The sequence below is a fragment of the Dendrobates tinctorius genome, unplaced genomic scaffold (genome assembly GCF_039654945.1).
Source record: "Dendrobates tinctorius isolate UK_male_01 unplaced genomic scaffold, ASM3965494v1 ptg000068l, whole genome shotgun sequence".
Taxonomy (NCBI): Eukaryota; Metazoa; Chordata; class Amphibia; order Anura; family Dendrobatidae; genus Dendrobates; species Dendrobates tinctorius.
The window spans coordinates 3,381,501-3,387,500 of record NW_027361736.1 but is presented as its reverse complement, the minus strand read 5'-3'; the positions used below and the strand labels follow the sequence as shown (position 1 = coordinate 3,387,500).

At 47.5% G+C, this 6,000-nt stretch overlaps 1 protein-coding gene across 3 annotated transcripts in view; it reads right to left on the bottom strand.

Annotated features, from left to right (window-relative positions):
- The window catches only part of KAT6B (lysine acetyltransferase 6B), a 695,781-nt gene that overhangs the window by 499,582 nt on the left and 190,199 nt on the right, over window positions 1-6,000 (bottom strand). The gene's annotated exons all lie outside the window — the stretch shown is intronic.

Here is a 6,000-nt window from a genome sequence, read left to right as displayed (position 1 = left end):
TCCCAGTGCCCACACCATTTTATCACCTTGGTTTTTTTTTTTTTTTTAATGTCTAGACCACATTCCAGACATGTTTATCTTAGAAACGCATGCGCATAAAAACGCAAGCGTGCGCAAGATCATGCACACGCATGCGCTCCCATAGGCTCCAATGTGGTGTTTTTGCGCATTCCGTGCGCATGCGTTTTTTTGACGAGACAGGGCGGAACCAAAAATGCAACATGTTGCGTCTGACGCACCTGGCGCAAAAGACAAAAAAACGCATGCGCACGAAAACGCAAGTATGCGCAAGACCATGCGCACATCATGTTAAATATAGGTGCGCAGTGTGCATGCGCACGATGCGCTGCGCACAAAAGCGCAAATGTGAAACCAGCCTTAGAGAGGTCCTTCACCAGATTGAAGATGGCTCTCACCGGTGACGAAGTGTTGGCCTACCCAGATTAAGAGAAACCCTTTGTGCTGTACACAGATGCCAGCAATGTGGGACTGGGAGCAGTGCTATCGCAGGTACAGAATGGAAAAGAAAGAGTGATCTCCTACGCCAGCAGGAAGTTGCGTCCCACCGAAAGGAACCCTGATAACTACAGTTCTTTCAAGTTGGAGTTCCTTGCCATAGTCTGGGCTGTCACCGAAAGATTCAAGCATTACCTAGCCTCGGCCAAGTTTACAATCTTCACGGACAACAATCCGTTGACCCACTTGGACACTGCAAAGCTAGGTGCACTGGAGCAGCGATGGATGGCTCGGCTGTCTAATTACGAGTTCACTATCAAGTACCGAGCAGGGCACAAGAATGCCAATGCTGATGCGCTGTCCAGGATGCCTAACCTACCAGATGCAGGAGAAGACCCTGAGGCTCTTGAAGAGATAGAGCTAGCTCCCTTCCACAGGCCACTGGCAGCCCAACGTGCTCAAGGAGTGAGAGACAGATGGTCTGGCTTGAAGGCGGTCACCCAGAATCCCTTGCCCCATCATGACTGGGCAGAAACACAAGATAGTGACCCTGCAGTCTGCCTGGTGAAGGAGCTGTTGGTACGAGCTGACTCACGTCCAGAGTTGGATGCTCCTGAAGAAACCCAGCAGCTGTGGAAGGAGAGAGGCCGGCTGTTTATCTACGAAGGGAAGCTGTGTCGGAGGAGTATCAATGCCCGCACACATGAACTGGTCTGGCAGGTAATAGTTCCAAAGAGAGAGGCATCAATGGTCCTGGAGGCATACCACCTAGGAGCTGGACACTTCGGATGGAAGAATGTGGAAGCATTGCTCCGAGAGAGGTTTTACTGGGCTGGTATGAGAAAAGCCATTGAGAGGTGGTGCCGGGAGTGTGGACAATGTAACCTGCACAGAAAGGATTGAGACAGCCAGAGAGCTCCCCTGCAACCAATCATCACCAAACAGCCCCTCGAGTTGGTAGCCCTGGACCATGTGAAGCTGGTTCTCAGCCGGTCAGGCTACAGCTATGCTCTTACCATTGTAGACCACTACTCGAGATTTCTGGTAGTTGTGCCTGTCAAAAATCTCACTGCCAGGACAGCAGCCAGAGCCTTCCAACAGCACTTCTGTAGGCCACATGGGTATCCTGAAAGAGTACTCACAGATCAAGGTCCAGCTTTTGAGGCAGAAGTGTTCCAGGAGTTCTGCAACTTGTATGGTTGTAAGAAGATCCGGACAACACCTTATCACCCACAGACCAATGGCATGTGCGAAAAGATGAACCAGGTGGTGATTGACCTGCTGAAGACATTGCCCTTGGAGGAGAGGAATCTGTGGCCTGAGAAGTTGCCAGATCTGGTAGACCTCTACAACCATATTCCAGTGAACTCTACCAACAGTACTCCTGCATACCTGATGAGAGCAAGACTGGGTAGGCTGCCTGTGGATTTGGACATGGGAGTCCTCACGCCGGAGGCCACGTCACCAGATGCTGACTGGGACAAGGAGAGGCAACAGCAGTACAGAAGAGTACAGAAGTGCGTGGAGAAGAGTCTGGCCCAGGCAAGGCAAAAGCAGGAGAAGCTTTACAATCAGAATGCACCTGCTGTCCCCTTTTTGCCGAGAGAACTAGTCCTCAAAAGGAAGAGGAGGTTGCACAAGCTGGATGATCAATGGGAAGCTGAACCTTATACCATTCTGCCCTCAAACTTTGATAATGCTAAAGTATGCCTTGTTAGTAAAGATGGAGGAGAGACCTCAGCAGCGGTATCCAGGGATCATTTGAAGTTGTGCCCTGAGCAGTTAAAAGAGAGAAAAGAAGAATCAGATAACCTCCAACCCATAGAGGCAGAAGAGAAGGTCAGCACAGTGCTTGGGGAATTCCCTGCGAATTGGACTAGAAATAATGATGCAATAGTGGTACCAGTGTTGTTATTTCCCCAAGTGGAAGCACAAGAGGATGTGACTCGGGAGGATCAGGAAAATCAGGTAGCAGAAGCCACACCAGCAGTGGAGCCAGAGAACCCTCGCCCTGCCAGTGGTGAACCTGTTGTACCCCTGGGAAGTCCAAGAGTCACTATACAAACACATATCCCTGTGCCATATAGAATCCCTAGTAGTGTACCCAGTCCCTCACACACTACAGCACCAGTGTTACGCAGATCTACTCGTACCACACAGGGAGTACTACCAGTTAGGTTCTGCATATGAAGTAAATGTAAATGTTGAAACTGTTGAAGTGTAAATATGTATCTGGTTTCCAAGTTTTGTGCCTACAGGTAACCTGTAAGAGTTCCCTTTTTACTTTTATGGACACTGAACCACAGGACTTGTGTGTGGTCAAAAACTTTATTTGCATATAATTTACCATTTGCCCAGGAATGGACCATGGACATTGATGCTGGACTTATCATCATAGGACCATTTTTGGAAACACTTGGTTTTTGTACATTTTTCCCTTTTTCAATCTTGTACAAATTATTTTTGTCTAAATGTTTATATGTTATTCATGTTTTCTTTGTTCAGCCCAGGAGTGCTGACTTTCACTAGGGGGGAATGTGGCGCCCCCAGGAGTATGGTCGCCACACTGGCTTTGCCTTCCTCCAGGGGAGGGTAATGCCAGGCTTGGAGTCAATGATGGGTCTCTCTCACAGTCAATCCATACATGCAACACAGTTCCACTCCTGGCCAGCAGGGCGAGCTCTGACCCAGGATTCAGGGGAGGAGTGCTCTCTGTGAGCCAGGAGGAAGTAGGAGTTAGTTAGTCTGCGGAGGGGGAAGTGTGCAGACGTGGAATGAGAAGCTGGAGGTTGAGCTGCAGAAGGCGAGCTCCCTCAGCTTGAGAGCGCAGAGAACTGGAGTTGGGTCTCCACGGTGGTACGGATACCAACGGTCCTGCCACAGATACTCGAGGAGTAGGAGGCTGTAAATGCCCTGCTCCCATCTAAGACTTGAGGCACAACAGCAGAACCGATAGAGAGCCGGGGATTCAGAGAGAGAGGAGTCCCAGAGAGAGAGGCTACAGCTGTCTGCCGTGCAAGTGGAGTTCTAGGAACATCTGACAGGAGGAACTTCAGAGTAACTGAGTACTGGAGTGCTTCACACCACACAAGCGCCAGGAAGGAGCCTGCACAGCCCGTCTGTGAGAGAGAAACCCTGAGTTGCTTCCAGGCTAGCCTGCTCCAATACCATCTGTAATCAGGACCCTGGACTGCAGTTATCAAGTAAAGGTACAGAAATCGTACCCCGCTGTGTCGTGTCTGCTTCCTACCCTATCGGCACTGTTAAATCCCCGTGCCAACCACCTATACACTGCCCTGGGGTTACAGCTTCACCTGTGGGGAGCTACACCATCTAAGCTGCGACACACCATCAGACCCAGAGGATCTGCATGCAGCGTTGGCTAACATCTCACTTGCCAAACACCACAGGTGGCGTCACGATGTTTCCTTATAAACTACATTACAAACATCACCGCCATTGATATTGGGGCCCAGGGCCACGGACCGGGTCACCGCTGCTGTGACACATCATCCCCCTGACACCGGCCCGGTACCGAGTACCCCACAGCCCTGGTTGAAGCGAGTGTGACCCAGTGTCTTCTACAAAATGGCGGTGGTAAGCGCCGACTGCGCATGCGCCGATTCCGGTGCCACAACCCGCCCTCTCCTGACGTCACATGAAGGTGCAAGACCCCGCGGCAACAGCAACACTGGCTAGTTAAGGTGTTGCAGAGATCGCGGTATGCGTTCAGTGCTTATGCATACCGCAATCTCTTGGGGTCTGCATCACTCTGGGGGGGATGCGTCACTCTGTCTGGAGCAAGACTGAGCAGTGCGCAGGCACGTCACACTTGCGCAGTCTATAGAGGCTTCAGACAGAGTGACGCTTAGCCCGTTATATTATAGATGTCAGACATTTTCAGCTTTAAAGGGAATCTGTCACCACATTTGACCTATCTAAACCAGCAATATGTGCATACAGGTTACAGGATGCTGAGAAGAGTGATACCTGTATGTCTCATCTAAACCAGTATTATACACGCATATAGGTTACAGAATGCTGAGAAAAGTGATACCTGTATGTCTCATCTAAACTAGTAATATGGGCATACAGGTTACAGAATTATGAGAAGAGTGATACCTGTATGTCTCATATTAGATGTGTTGTTGCTGAGAAATTATCTTTTATCACTTTACGTAAATGACCTCTTCCAGGTTCTGGGATGGATGTTGTCTGGAAGATAACTCTGCCTCTAGAGCTTATTTTACATGAAGAGGAGTTACCAGTGTAATGTGCAATGGTTTCCAGTGTTACCAGTGTGATGTCTAAGGCTATGTCTGCACGTTGCGTATTTTCTTGCAGAAATTTTTGCAAGTTTTCTGCATCTCTTGACAGAAACACACAGTGGAAAATATGCAAGTTTTTATGCGTTTTTGTAAATTTAGAGAGTAAATAAAGATATATTATTTTTTAAAAAATTGTGATGTCATTTCCTTGTTCAATCTCTTCTTTTTCATTCTCCATTGAAGACCACAATATCATTACATACCATGTTCAAATTTATAATGTTTACACACAGAAAACAAATTTTATATATATTTTTATATATATTACCAAGCCCGAGATTTAGTAATTAACAGGTGTCAGCCAGATACCCTCATAAATAAAATGGTACATAGAGTTAGACACACACACAAACTCTCCAGCCTATGTAGAAGCATTAACATAATTAATATACATATGCTGTAACAAAATAGGAACTGTCAAAAATCTACATAAAACGCAATATCCGTTTATTTTTCAAAAAAAATTAAAAAAATTGCGTGGGCTGTCGCATATTTTTCATAGCCAGCAGAGCAAAAGCCGATATAGGAGGGCTGATGTTAATATTCTAGGAAGGAGCCAAAGGTTCCTAGGCTATTAATATCAGCTCACAGCTGTTTGCTTTGCCTTTACTAGCTAGTTTACAGGGGAATCCCAGAAAAAAATTGTCATGGGGTCCCCCTATAAAATCTAACCAGCAAAGGCTAAGCAGACACCTGCACCCCCCTAGGCTAAAAACATCAGCTCTCAGCCATCCCAGAAATGGCACATCTTAGGCTGGTTTCACATTAGCGTTTTTGTGCGCAGCGCATCGTGCGCTATCGGGTGCATGCACCCCTATGTTTAACATGTCGGACCCATGGTCTAGCACTTGCATGCGTTCATGTGCGATTTCATGAGCATGCGTTTTTTGCAGGTGTGCTCCTAGACGCGCTAAACGCTACATGTTGCATTCTTTGTTCCGCCCAATCTTGTAAAAAAAGCATGCGATCGCGTGCGCACGGAATGCGCCAAAAAACACATTACAGTCTATGGGGCTTTTGAGCGCATGCGATTTTTGAGTAAACAATGTCTAGACACTAGTTTAAACCACCCCCTACACAAAGAAACATTGTTCGGGGGGGTAGTGTAGATAAAAGAAGGTGTTTGCACTCCCTGGCAGACCACTACTCTACTGACTGAAGAGAGAAGGACGTTGAGAGCTTGGAGAATATCAGCAACTTTAATAATGTGAGTATT